The sequence below is a fragment of the Emydura macquarii genome, unplaced genomic scaffold (genome assembly GCF_026122565.2).
Source record: "Emydura macquarii macquarii isolate MOO-44397 ecotype Brisbane River unplaced genomic scaffold, CSIRO-AGI_Emac_v2 contig_1644, whole genome shotgun sequence".
In the NCBI taxonomy this organism is placed as follows: Eukaryota; Metazoa; Chordata; order Testudines; family Chelidae; genus Emydura; species Emydura macquarii.
The window spans coordinates 19,184,213-19,198,980 of NW_027131781.1; the positions used below are offsets into that span (position 1 = coordinate 19,184,213).

The window sequence follows — 14,768 nt, forward strand, 5'->3', positions numbered from 1 at the left end:
TAACTGAAAATACCCCAAATCACTACTCACTTTAAAAACCTTGGTGACAATTTTAGCTGTGTTCGTGTATGTCTGTCTGTGACTCCTCTGCCCCCTTGTAACATCACCCACTTGCCTTTGATGTCACAATGTTAACACTATATAGCCTGCTCTTTAAGCTTGACCCATCTCTTATGTCAGTCTCACAACTCAAAAATGAGGTAGTCATGGGAAAACAGTAGCAGGTGAAAAGAAGAAAGGGAGAGTCAAGATGGAGGAAAAGGTAGGAGAGGAAGAAGAGATGAAAGGAAAGAGAGAGAGAAAGAGAGGGGCAATGCTCTTTTCAAAATCACCCTTCCAACAGATATGAATTTTTTAACTGGTACCTGTATTATTTTTAATAATTAAACATATACGTATGTATGTGGGCCTCTGGTCCCTTATCTGGCAATATTCCCATTGATTTCTCTTGGAATTTTGCTTGCCTTAATACTGAAAGTTCAGAGTAACATTTTGGGGTCTACACCATTGCTTGCAAGAGAAAAAAAGGTGGCTAAAGTATCCCCTTTTTCTTCCCCTCATAATAATAGAGGTCTCAGTTTACTCTCAGACTAAGCACAGAAAGGTCAACTAACAATGTGACAGCAAAAGCCATCATATTTGACTTGGAAGAATGACCCTTTTTGGAGAAAAGGATATCTGGTCTCTCAGAGCTCAGTTCAATGACCTTCCAGGGTCAGAACTTTCAATTATGCCAAATTAGTTGAATCATATGTGCTGGTTTTGTGATTCAGGCTGGATCAATGCAGTGTGTTCTACTGAAGATGACAGTGAATTAATCAATCTCATTTCACTAAGTGGACAGTGAGTGAGGTTGGGAAGTAAGAACCACAATATGAGAGATCATGCCTTTCATCAATTCAGCTATCTAGCTACCCCTGTTTTGGTCCCCCACCCCTTCGCCTCCAGCAGTGTTAACTTAAAACCGTGAAAAAATAATATTAGGTGGCAGAATCCTAAGAGGGAATTTAACTGCCACATCTATTCAGAGTTATATCTTTCCTGCCAAATTGGCACCTGATGTTCAATAATACTGTTTTTGACACTTCTGTGTTATAAAAGTAAAGATCCCTCCTTGCTCAAGGATGTCTATGACACTTCTGCCACTTCTCTTGCCATCACTGCATGTAGCCCAGATGTTCCCTGCATTAAGCAGGGCATTATCACAGCTGCTACTCAATGTAGAAAAATATCAGGCTCCAGGCAAATGTAGCAAAAAGCATCTTTCCTCCTTTTCACTGAAGTTTTTTGTGGGTAGTACCTTATGATGTACACAAAAGATAAAGGAGGGAAGCTCTGCAGTTTAGAGGCAGTGGACACAGTGCAATTTCTATGGCTCTTGATCAAGACAACATAGAGCTATTGCTATGAGATTATTTCCCCTCCTTCTAGAAAAACATTCTTTATTGAGAAATATCTGCCAGGGCAGTTTCTGCTGTACCTGCTAGAGAACTAGATGGGATTTTTTTTCTTTTTTTAAAGAACAAAAATGCAAATAACGGAACACTGCCAGTTTGAAATGTAGTCTGTCTTAGGGCTACACTGTGCCCTCGTTTAACAAAGGAGTGATGGAGAATAAGGCACACCCTTCCCCTGCTATTGTCTGGCCCTCCCTGACCTTGAATCCCAGTCTAGTGCACAGAATTGCTCCTGGTCTCTGTGTGAGCAAGTGGGGTCAAAGAGGGGTGGTGAAGAGGCAGCCCCCACTTGCTGGCCAGAGTAGCTGATTATATAGATGGGGAGGAATATATACACCCGGTATTCTGCCTGGATCTACACTAATGTACTTCCCTCTGGAGCAAGAGGGGAGCAAAGGAAATTCTGAATGACACTTCCTTGCTGGGGTTGCTGCTGGGAAGGAGCAGTTACACACTTTTCCTTACACTGGGCTAAGCCTGACGGCTTATTCTAGCCTTATTCTGCATGATAAATATCATTTTTTTCTCCAGAGGTCTCCTTCCAAGAGCCTCTCAAAGTTAAGAGAATTATCCCTGCTTCTAACTTTCCCCGTGTTAAAAGGTGATGCAAGAGCTGCACAAAGGACACCACTTGCAGTATACAAGAACACATTTTATTGGTCCTATATGCAATGTTGCATATTCTTGACCATCATCTATTAACTATTAACATATAAATAGACCTGGTCAGAAAATGGAATTTCCACTTTGTGAGAAATTCCAATATCTCGACATTTGTTTTCATCCCAAATCTTGGCAAAAAGTCAAATTATGCAAAATATTCACAAAACAAAATTTTTGTTATGCTGAAACAAAATGTTTTGCTCTATTTTGAAATGTCACTTTTAGAAAATATTTATTTTGTTGAAATGGGCATATTCCTGCAGGGAAGATTGATTTTTGACAAAACTACATCTTCTGATGGCCATCTTTTGTTGGAAGTTTTTTTTAACCCGCTCAACGGATAAAGACATAACACCCTTTTAACTCCCCTCCCTTACAAGTCTTATGGTACAGCAAAGGAATAATGGGTGCAGCTCCACCAGACTGGGTCAGCCCTGCGCCCCCTAGGATTGATTGGACATTACCAGAGTGACACAAGAGATTTCTGTATAAATTTCCTATTGTCATTCCCCTTCCTCTGACCTCTGTTTACTGTCTGTGCTAGTGAGCTCTTTAGAGCAGGGTTTGTCCTTCTTGGAAAGCACCTGACACAGTGGGTGCAACAGCAAATAAATAACAAGAATAATGAAAAATAATACTGCTGCCTGGGTTGATTGCTCTGCTTCTATAACAGAACAGAACCAGCCAGCCTGCTAATAAAGATTGAGTTTGGAACAACACAGATTTTCTGCATGTTACTGCTGAGCCATCCATCTTAACATCTGCCATCTGTATCAACCACTTCATTATCCAAATATTAATAGGAATGACCATTTTCGTGTGGCATAACAAAAGTGAGGTGGTACCGTCTGTTGTCTGTAACGGTTGCCTCCCAAACAATATCCCTGGATTCCAACATGTTTCTCCTAACATCGTTGTTGCTTCTGCACTGATGGAGATGTTAACAAAGGGCACTCATTTTGACCTCTGTTTGGTACAAAATACAGAGAGCAGCCAGCCTGCTGGTTGAACATACTGATGTGCTATCTCTGAGTGCATTGACCTTCTGTTCTGTGCCACCACTTTTAGTTCCATCTGGGACTGAGTGCTGCAAATTGATCAGGAATGATACTCTAACATGGTTGCCATGTAATCTGCTGCCACTCCAAACTGTTCATTACAGAGGGTGTCACTTTCACTATCAGGTGCTGTAGGACACATGAGTGGAGTGGTGATTATTATGGATAAGAAGATACATTGGGGAAAATTATGCTGTTTAACTGAAGAATCTAGGGTGGGAAAGGGTGAGAGGCTAGATCTATGGCTGTCATCCCCCACTCTTCTCAAAATTCTGTGAATGTCTCTCCCTTACTATGGATAAAATCTGGGCTCAGTAGGTTGGGAGAAAGCAGGCCAGGGTTACATAGATCCACAAGCCATTGTCCCTTACAGAGTGGGAATGCAAGCATGATAGGGACCATTGCAACAACAGACAGAAATAGCAGCCCTGTTGCCAGTTTATAACCTATAGAGAGGATATCTTCTCACACTTGTGGATTGCCAACGATTCTCCCTACTGGCTACTCTGGATGAGTGCAGAAGGGTGGATTTATTGTGTTATTTAATAAAAATGCAGCTTAGTTTTGCCAAACTTCACTCTGTATTGTCCTAATTTGGGCATGCCCTTGGCAATACTCTGTGGTACTGAGATGACTGCATTCTAAATGACTAAAATTATTAGCAGCTCCCATTACAGAGCTAATTTATATTTATTGATTGCATACAACTGGGCACACAGTAATAGCAAGAACATTTAACCACACCTTCTAAATATATGTTTACCCTTTAGTGCAGAAAATGTGCTTAACCATTAAGTGAACAATTTGTTATACATTTTTAGATACTAAATGCATTGCACAAAATATGCTTGTTTTTTAAAAAAAAAAAAACCAAGAAATTTATTTTTATGAACACTTTTTGCTAGAGCCGGGGAAAATAAACCAACGACGCTACTTTTTTCCAGGGATACTTTTTTTTTTTTTAGGGATGCTATTTTATTTCAAGGTCTGTTTTTACAGGCAGAATGAATTAATTTTTAATCTATCATTAAATGTGATAAATAATGCTGAAAAAAAAAAGGTTTGGAAAACAATGATACTTTAGAAAGTTCTGTATTATTTCTTAAGGCTTCCAAAAAAAGCACTCAGATATAATTGCTTAAAGCTGACTTCAAAAGGTTCCATTTTAATGTGACACAAGGTGGCTGCTGGCAAATATCTCTCTCTCACCATCTTAATTATCTGCTTCTTTTCATCTGTTCTATAAGACTTAAAAATGAATAGATATGGTATGGTGAACCAGATTTTATGCTTAACCTGCCATACCTTGGAAACAGGGTAATAATTATAGAAATGGCTGAAGCTTGCATGGTGGTTTGTTTGTTTAAGTCAAGTACACCACCAGTGTTTCTCTTTTCCAAGTTCAATTATTAACTCCACTTAAAACTCAATCCCTGTGTGTGTGTGTGTGTGTGTTGACAAAAATCTCTGAAACATAAAAGATTTAATAGCAATACTTGGCATAAAAATGTTTGGGAACATGAACTGAAGGACACATGAAATGCAGTTGAAAGGCACATTTCCTAGCCCATAGACCAGTTTTTTCAAAGTCCAAACTCTAATGTTCCTTTATTGTGGCATAATCAAAATTTACCATTAGCTACAGAAATGTTGTGCAGTTTTTTTTGTCAAGGTGAAAGCAGTTTAGATCCCTGTACCTTGTTCTGCATGCTGAGCTATCATTCATTGTTTGCAGTAAAACTTTTATGATAAGATTCTTTGTTACATTGCTAAACTATAGAATACATTGATATAATATTTCACAAATCGTGAAACTGATCTGCTGAACACTTTTTCTTTCAGGGTTCAAAACAAAAGATTATTTTTCACATCTCATATTTATTTGGTAGCTTTTTCTCTTATCTCAGGTCTAGCCATGTAAGATATTTTGCAACCCTTTCTGTCTCTTTCAGCTTTTTTTTTTTCTCATATAAAAATCAAGGTACTTTAACTTTTTCACTGATTTTATTCTAATAGCACATATTAAATTAATCAGAAAAATCAGAGGAAACCTAATTTTCTCCAGAACTTAACCAGAATCCAAGTATGGCTTCCTTATTCATTTGTCTCCATGGAGGCTTGTTTATTCAAGTCAGGATTTCTTGGAGCATCTTACTAATACATGTGATGACCAAAGCTAAGACATTTGAATTTTTTAATTATTTTAAATGAAAATTGAGTTTAGTCTATTTTTTGACTATATAATTTATGTCTCTTTTATTATAGAACTTTCACAGCAGCAAATGCTAAAAGGGCGTATTCTCTGATTATTGGGCACAGCCCTGGCACTGAGGCTAGTTAAAGATGCTTCCAGAGAATTCTAAATTCCATCAATGGTTTAGGATCCTTAATGGAACATACACCAATAAAGGATAGTTATAGTATGTTCCCTTCCCAGACATTAGCACTCCCTGACACGCCCCCTCTGTTGAGATGGTAGGGATGGCAGATTTGGGAAGGGCAGTGGCATACTTGCAATGAATTCCACAATGATAGGGGAATTTTTAGTTGACAATTTTTGCTCAGTTTCCAGCCCTTTTGTCCAGTGACTGGTTCACACAGGCCAGATCTGATTAGAGAACCTGGCCCATAAACTGGAAACTCATGTTCCATTTGACACTCCTGTATTAATTCATTTGTAACTTTCCACAAGATTCAACTTTTGCACTGAACTGTTTCATGACACTGGCTGATTTTTTTTTAAGTTTGAAGAAAAATCCCTTTAGACATTTTTGCTTTATCAAGATGGGATCAAAATAATCTTTTTTTTTTCTGCTTTAAAAATATGTTTGTGTTGTTGGGCATGAATAACTAAAAATGGCTGAACTTTATAAATTCACATTACTATTATTTATATTGAAATGGCACCTCAAAGCTCCAACCTACTATTGTGGCCTATTGTGCTAGACCTCGCACAACGCCCCAAAGAGCTACAATCTAATACTCTGATCCTGCCAACACTTATAAGATGCTGAATTGTGAGCATGTGCCACTGAAGTAAGCAAAGCAAAATTAATTAAGTTAGAGATGAAGGAAAATTTGCTTTTATTCATATGCACTATAAAATTTCTAAGACCCCCAAATCCTGTAGTGAGCTCTGCACAAGCTCAGGGGGCCTGCCCACATGAGGATCTTTGGAAAATGGAAGACTAAGGCCTTGTCTACACTGGCACTTATGCTGGAAAAACTTTTGTCGCTCAGGGGTGTGAAAAAAACACATCTTGAGAGACAAGTATAGCATAAGCGTTTGTGTAGCTATGATATGTCTACAGGAAAGAGCTCTCCCGCTGACATAATAAAACCACCTAAACGATTGGCAGTAGCTATGTCAGTAGGAGAGCATCTTTCGCCAACATAGAGCTGTCCGCACAAGTGCTTATGCCGGCAAAGCTTATGTCACTCATGGGTGTGTTTTTTTACATCCCTGAGCGACAAAAGTTTTGCCATCATATGTGCTAGTGTAGACAAAGCCTAAATTTTTAGTCATGTGGTTACCATAAAGTCCACATGTACATATGTGTACAATGAGTGCCCCCAGGCATCCAATATCCATTACTGATGCTCAAATGATACAGTACTTGCATACACTTACCTTGCCAACTGCAAGCATGTATCCAGAGTCTCCTCTCACCTGTTTACATTCACACACACTTTAGATCCTTGCACACCCACAAAAGCACATAGAAGTTACTATTCCAATTTCTATTCAAATCTACACCTCCATGAGATCTGACTAAACCTTAGGCTGTGAATTTTGCTCTGTGTTACACTGAGATAAACAGAGTTACTTTGGATTTACACTAGCATACGGAAGAGCACAATATTCAACACTGAGGTCACACAGGGTTTAAGCCTGAGTAGAATATGGCATTTTTTATATGCACCTCTCTCCCCATGCTAAAGTATATCCACTCTATATGCCCTCAGACACCCAGTAAAACACAATTCTGCAGATGCATCCACACAAACATGCCACACATTGCAAACACAGAAGGCACAATTCTGCCCTCAGATATACCGGTACTACTAATGCAATTCACATCACACTCAATGGGCATTGCATAAGCAAACCCGAGGATAGATTCCATATTTAATAGCATCCTATGCAGCTATGCCACAGGACATTTTTGCTCAGTTATAATTGCACTAACATTAATATATCCACATGCTTTTTCAGTCAGAGGACATCGTGTACACAGAGCACACAGATTTCTCCATTCCAACATACAGATGCCACTTTTTAAAATTGTTGCTATTTGTTAAATAAAAGAAATTCTATGCAAAACAATACTATCAAAATGTTAGTGTTATACAATTAAATTAAAAAATTATTCAAGAGTCAGGAAGTGCAGTTAAGGGCAAATGGTCAACCTTAACTTTTCAATGTCATACATTTATGCTGGTGTAAATCTGGAATAACTCTCTGGACATTATTTCTTTGGATTTAGACTGATATGTATAATTTAGAGCAGAATCTGGCTCAGAGTCTTTAATTACAGGATCACATAACGCTTCTTGAATGATACATAGTTTCTGCATTACATACATATATCAGTATCCTTCAGCCACCCCAGACATGGAATTTCCACTGTTGTTACTTGGTCCTTATATTCAGATGTTCAATAGTTACACTATTTTCATATTGACAGGATATACATTTGGCTATACTTGTGTAACCCCCTGGGGTTTAGAGAGCATGGCCCCTTAAAACCTTGTCCTGAGCCAGAGGATGGGCTGATTGTTCTAGGAAGTGTTAGTTGTTTGAGGGGAGTGGAAAGAGGGAGAGTGATAGGGTGTATGCGTCTGTAGCTCCAGACAAGAGGACCTACCTCATGTAGTGAAGCAGATGAGAACCAGCCCAAAGCCTGGGAGGGAGAGAGCAGCGGACCAAGGATGTCTCAGGACAGGAGCCAGGAGGAGCACTGTGCCAGGGAGCAATCACCTGAGAAGAACAAACCATTATCACTGTCACCTAGAGCTGTATGGGACCATGAGTACTGGGGCTTGTGACCTTGCACTGGGAATAAGGAGGGAGGTTGTAGCTAGCTAAGTGCGGAGGTTGTTGCTCTGTGTGGGTTTGCAGACAGCAGCAGAAGAGGGCATCTGAGGAGTTTGTTGGGGGACGTTTACTGGTGCCAAACATAATCAGGAGTACCCAACACTCACTGCTGTCCTGGAACTCTGCCCAGGATTCCTGAACCCTGCATTGCTCAGCATCTGCCTGTTCGTATTGTGTACCACTGGACCTGTGGGGCCTTGTGTTGGATGTAACCCTGTTTTACTACTCGCTCTATCCTCCCCTCTGTTATTTTTCTCCATTCATTCTTCTGTTAATAAATATTTTCTTTTTCTATATTCACTGTACTATTCTGGTGTATGTGTTTACCTCAGTTGGTGTGGAACAGGTGCCCCTGGGATCGAAGGAAGTTCCCGTTCGCACCTTTTCTTGGTCGGATATGACTGTAGAGTGGACTCCATCTTTGCCATGAGGGCTACAGTTACACTGGTAAGTGATAGAGGATTTTTTCTGATATATCAGACATTCTCTTCCCCATAATAGGTCACTTTGTATATTTAAATACCTATGTTAGTCTTGCACATATTCAGTGCTACACTTTTTTTTCCCTCATCTGTATGAATAGGATAGCCTTGCATATTAATTTGGAAACCACTTCTTACAGGAGTCCTTCTATGCTGTTTTATTAACAATTTATATTTTCCATTTCAGTTTTCTTTTATCAAAACTCCTCTCTTACATAGCTATTTAATTTCTTTTTTTCATCGAGGTTGCAAACCGCATTAATAAAAACTTTTAAATATTACTTTCACATAAGGGGATATTTGACTCTTCAGTTATGTTAAAACCTTGTATTTTACACTTGTCTTTAAATAACTATGTTATGTGAAGTACTTGTTATACACTATTAAAATGAAATATAATTTTGCTTTTCATCTAAAGCTGAACTTTTCTCATAAGCTTTCAGAGAAATTCTTTATGTGTCCAAGAAGTAAGTATTTAGTTGTACTACCAGATATTTACATTAATAGATCACAAATGATTACATTATAGTTTTCTTAATTTTTGCATTGTTATATAAATATTAACCCTTATGCTAACCTGTTAGTCTTCTTCTAGTGTTTAAATTTAAGTTTGTTCCCAAGTCCCATTGAAGTCAATGCTCAAAGTTAAGCACATGTTTAAGAGCTTTTCTGAATTGGGGTCCTATATCATATAGTTCATCTCTAGCACATAGTGGAAGTCTGTTTTCCGGTCTGCTTATTAATATAAACACAGTGTATCTTCTACTTACACGATATATATGTGCTAAGACCTTATATTATTCTTTCATGCACACACATTTTAGTAACATGTCACATAGCGTATCTAACATTCTACACGAAAATGAATTAATCATAATTCTGATCATGTTATTTGGGAAATATTATGCATTGTGTAATTATAATACATACTTTAGTGCTGTGTTTCCCAAACTGTGGTCAAGATCCTCAAAGATGGTCATGAAAGAATACTACTGAGGTTGTGAGACATCGAGCCAGCAGCTAGGAGGGGTAAGGAGCAGAATGGAGGAGGCAGAGCCTCTGGAGGGAACATGGCGAGCACCCAGGTCCCATTCTACCTGCCAGGCCCTCCTGCCAAAAACTGCAGTGGCTCCCTTTGATGCTGCAGGAAACCTTGAGCCAGCAGGGAGCAGTAAGGAGTGGGGGGGGGGGGAGGAGGGGAGGGGAGAAGGACGGGAAGTAGGGGTTGGGGCACCATTTAGGTAGGGCAGGAGAAGGCAGGAAGGCTTTTCATGGTCCGGTCCCAGGGCGGGGACTAGAGGCACATGGAGTTAGCTGCAGAGGCTGGTCCCTGCTGCCAATAGCAGAATGCAAGGGCAGTTGGTGCTGAAATGAGCCCCCCAGCCTGGCAGGGAGCTGTAGTGCAGAGTGAGAGGAAGGGTGAGGGGAGGGGGAACCTGGGCTGCTCCCATTGCTGGGGCACCAGTGCCCTGTTCATGCCCTCCTGCCTGCTCTAAGCTGCAATGGCAACTTCCTCCTGGGGACTCTGGGGGGTGAGGGGAGCAGGGCTAGCTGTGGATGGGGTAGGGGTGAGGAGCAGGGCTGAAACATTTGCTGTCACAAGAAATATCTGAATTGTACTGGGGAGGTCATGTTAACAGAGGTGAAAGTTTGGGAACCACTGCTTTAGTGCATCCACACATAAGAACAGTACTAATGTTACACATTACTTTAACTCTATATTTCCTAACTTTGGGCATAACTGTGCAGCCTTAATATTAAATTAACATAGTTTTTGCACAGAATATTCATTAAAAGATGTGGGAATAAATGAGTCTCTTCTTCATAAGGAAAATAATTTACTCCATTATCAGAAGCTAACTTATTACATGAAGTCATAATCCTCCATTGAGACATCACACAATGACATTGGTAACATTAGCATGCAATATTTATTATAAATAAAAGGGCCTATTGAGGCTTTCAACTCATTACAAGGAGGTCCGGGTGGATGACTTCATAGTACGAACACAGAGGAGTTATGAAGGGGATAAAAGATTTATTTATACACAAATATGGCCTCATTAGGAATTCTCTGCAACAACATGACAGATACACATGAAGGGCTGTTACTCTTCTTTTTAACTATTTATTATTTACATTTTGACTGGCTATGAACATTTACTAGGAGAAACAAAAAATTAAGAATAAAAAATAGTAATATAACAATAAGTCTGTTAACTGGTGTACTGCAGTATACATCATTAGTACTAGTGAATTTGCAGGTATTTCTCAAGACACAGAAGTATCCTATTTTTATTGACGCATTCAGTTGTGAGTGTTCCAGTGATCCATTAAGATATGCCTTGGTGAGGAATAAAGCCACAGTCAGAGAGTCCTCCACACCATTAGTGGTGTATATTAATGAAATACTGAAACATACCTTGAGATTTCTTAATGCTATATCTCTACATTTCAGTTTCTCCCAAATAGTTTTTTTGATATTTTATCCAACATATGCTTTCACTATGAAAAGTAGTTTATAGTTCAAAGCCAACTAGAATGTATAAAAGCCAGTGAGAGCAATCTTTTGTGGTCCAGTCTCAGATGTCTCACTGTCTCTCTGACATCTCATATTGGATGGCTCACTATCATCTCAAGCTCTATATGAACAAAACAGCTCAACATCTTTCCCCCCATCCCCTCCATGATCTCTGTTCTCCATCACAGCTGACAACATCCTCCTCCTCTTGGAGATCAGATCCCATAATCTAGGGGCCATATTTAACTACTCCTCCTGCGAAAAGCCAACCAGGGAGCCAGAACAGTTATTATTTATTGGTTACTTAACAAGAAATAAACCATGTTTATAAGTAATGTCTAACTGAGTAACAATGGCATCTTATTATTGTCATTCTTGTCCTTCTCCCCTTCCCTCTATCCTATCCATTTAGGACCCTAACCTGTTTGTCATACTAAATTTAGTTTCTATGCTCTTTGAGTCAGGGATTGTTTCTTCACTAATTTAATGAGGTTCCTAACATATTTCTTGGCATTTCAGTGATAATATATATATATTATGGAACTACAAGATTAGTAAAATACATGTATTCTGTAAATTATGACTAAGTACATTTATATTTTCCAAGCATTCACTTAAGGCCTCCCAGATTTCATACCACATTTCTGTAATGACCTAACAGGTTCAACAGCAATACATATATTGTATTAATTTATTATGATAGAAAGAGTGTGGAGTTAGCATGGATTATCAAGAGTAATAAAACAAAGCAGTTTTAAGGATGTTCTAACTCAAGAAATACCCAAAAGTGTCCCTTTGGTAGATTTTACTTGGAAATTAATTACATTTGTGAAACAAGTGAAAAAAATGAGCTTTGTAATTTATATGAAAACTTAAACAAACAAACAAACAAACAAAAAACCTCATTAGCAGACATACTCTGTTGAAGTAAAAACTGTAGATTTTCACTCCATTCTTTTGGGACTCAGTTTATGAACTCTGGCAAGCAGCAGAAAATCATTTTGGAGTGTTTCCAAGTTATCATTTTAAAATTCTCCCCATTTCAACTGGTTTGTACTAACAATGCACAGTAAAACGGGTTTTTAGAAGCTTCTGTTGCCTACAATCTCCCATTTCAATGCTGCTATTAACTCTTTATCTCCCTAAGAGTCCAATCTAGCTCCCATTGACTTCAGTGGGAGCTGGATCAATACAGTTGTTAACTTCAACTACTGGGCAAATGTTGAAAAGTTAGATAATTCAGTGGGGCTTCCAACTTATTTTCCTCTGATATCTGCATTATATCAGGTATAAAAATAGCCTACTTTTGTTTCCATGATGGATTTTTTTCAAAGCAATCTAGGTGGGTTGGTAGATTCACAATCTGACAAAAGAAATATTTCTTTTTGCAGAGAGAATATATAAGTTTTCCATCTATTACAAAAAAGTCTCAGAAAGCTATTCAGAATGCAGTGCACGTTTCTTCCTTTTCACAACTCATTTTCCCCCTTTTTTTTTTTGTGACAACCTAGGCAATAATTCACAGCTCACTGGGTCTCCTAAATAACCCCCTTTATATTTACATGTTAGGCATTCCCCCATAACCCAGCAGGATTCAGCAGTACTGGCAGGCAGTCATTAGGCATTCTCAAGACTTTGGAGGTTTAACATACCCTCCTCTAGTTAGTATCTTTTAAAAACGCTTGCATGGTTACCTTCTCAGTGAATAAATAGTGAATCTTGACAATTTCACAAAAAACATAACTGTGTCATTTTGTAATTTTGAAGTGTTTCCTCCTTTGGGTCTCATCCAGACTCCCACATAATGTCTTTAAAGCTCAGAAACATTTCATCAGCCTGATGATTGCTATGTTTCTTCTTTTTTTGTTGGAAATTAAATGAGCTACTTGAGTTTCTTTGCTGAAACTTTTATAAGTGTATACTTGCTCAACCTTATGTATTACTGTTAATTTAATCCAGCATTGTTCAGAAGTCTGGGAAAGAACAACACTTTCTCTATTGCCATACTAAAAAACGTCCTTTTAAGAGCCAAAAATAAATGGGAATAAAGAAAAAGAAAAAAATGATCGTGAGAAAGAGGTTCTGTCTAGTATTGCATATAAGTGTCACTAGAAAGGTGTGACCTGCTGGTCTGAGCAGAACACAGTGAGCCAGGATTCCTGGGTTCATATATTGGCTCAGAAGGTGATTTTCTGTGGCTTAGAGAAAGTTGCTTAAAACACTACCCTGTAGCCTTCACTCATATGTGTCAATTTAAGACTACTTAAAGTAGAAGTTGCAGGAGCTGATAATTTCTATGCTTTACTTCCCTACATGTGCACGGTGGGAATAAGGATATCTCGCAGAATTAAATAGTAAATGTCAAGTATTATTATTGAGAATCTAGAAGAATAAAAACATAGAACCTGATTCCCACCTGAAACACCACTACTAAATTTTAACAGTGTTGTAAGCCCTGATTTCAATGGAGAAATACCAACATAAAGCTGGAGTAATGCCATGGTGAATCTGTCCCAAAGTGTGATTAGTATTGGGAACCTTAAATTCTGGGAAAAATCCATAAACTGATTTGTTCACTGCACTGGAGAATATTTCAGACTAACACATCAAGACAAATTATAAAAGCATAAAAACCCCCAAGAAATTTGATTTTCACTCAAGAAAAAAGATTCAGTTATCTTTTCAGTTTGGAGTTGCCTTTTTCTCTTTATAATACAGTCTAAGGGTTTAACTGTGGTATAAGTTTCTTTTATGAGGACCAGGGACTTCATTATACAAGATCCTATATGTGCTATCGAGTATTATATTAGATATGCTTTGACTAAAGAAGCAAAGAGGCAGAACGAGAATAATTATAGGATTCCAAATAATTCTTGTACTAAGACAGGCAATTTGCCAGCAATTTTTGTGGTCAAGAAGTCATGACAGAATGGGATAAGGAAAATGATGTTAATTAATTCTCAATGTCAGCGCTAACTATTACCAAAGTTAGCTAGAACATTTTGAAACATACAAGAATCGAGACATTCATGGAAATATAATACCACATGTTACAAAGTAACAAGAAACATCCCTGTTGCACATAGCAACAAATACTTTTATCCCTCAGCATTTGATTGAAAGGAAGGCTATGCAATTCGCTTTAAATTAGCAGTCTTTTTATTCTAAGAGCTATTCCTCTTCTATATTATATTTTTTTGTTATAGTACCTTTTAGTTTGTGAGGTCTTAACTTGCACTGTTAAAGTTTCTTTAGGGGGTAATCTCACAGTTTCAACTGAGATCCTTTGATAACAATGTTTCTTTTAAACTTACTAATTGTGTAAATTTCAAGCTAATAAAAGTAACTTACCCTATTAAAAGAAATCCTGGAAGCAGAACAGCATTTTAGGATGCTAATTGCTCATGTTACTAGCCATCCATGAAGCATATGCTGAAAACACTCTAAAGGGTTTAGTAATGCTTCTCTAAATCATAAATCTTTTACAGG

The 14,768-nt window shown here is 38.2% G+C and overlaps 1 long non-coding RNA gene across 1 annotated transcript in view; it reads right to left on the reverse strand.

Annotated features, from left to right (window-relative positions):
- Window positions 1-14,768, reverse strand: part of LOC137158353 (uncharacterized) — a 178,341-nt gene that overhangs the window by 59,823 nt on the left and 103,750 nt on the right. Inside the window, exon 4 of the long non-coding RNA XR_010921382.1 lies at window positions 8,047-8,159. This is a non-coding gene — a long non-coding RNA (uncharacterized lncRNA). The remainder of the gene's footprint in view (window positions 1-8,046; window positions 8,160-14,768) is intronic.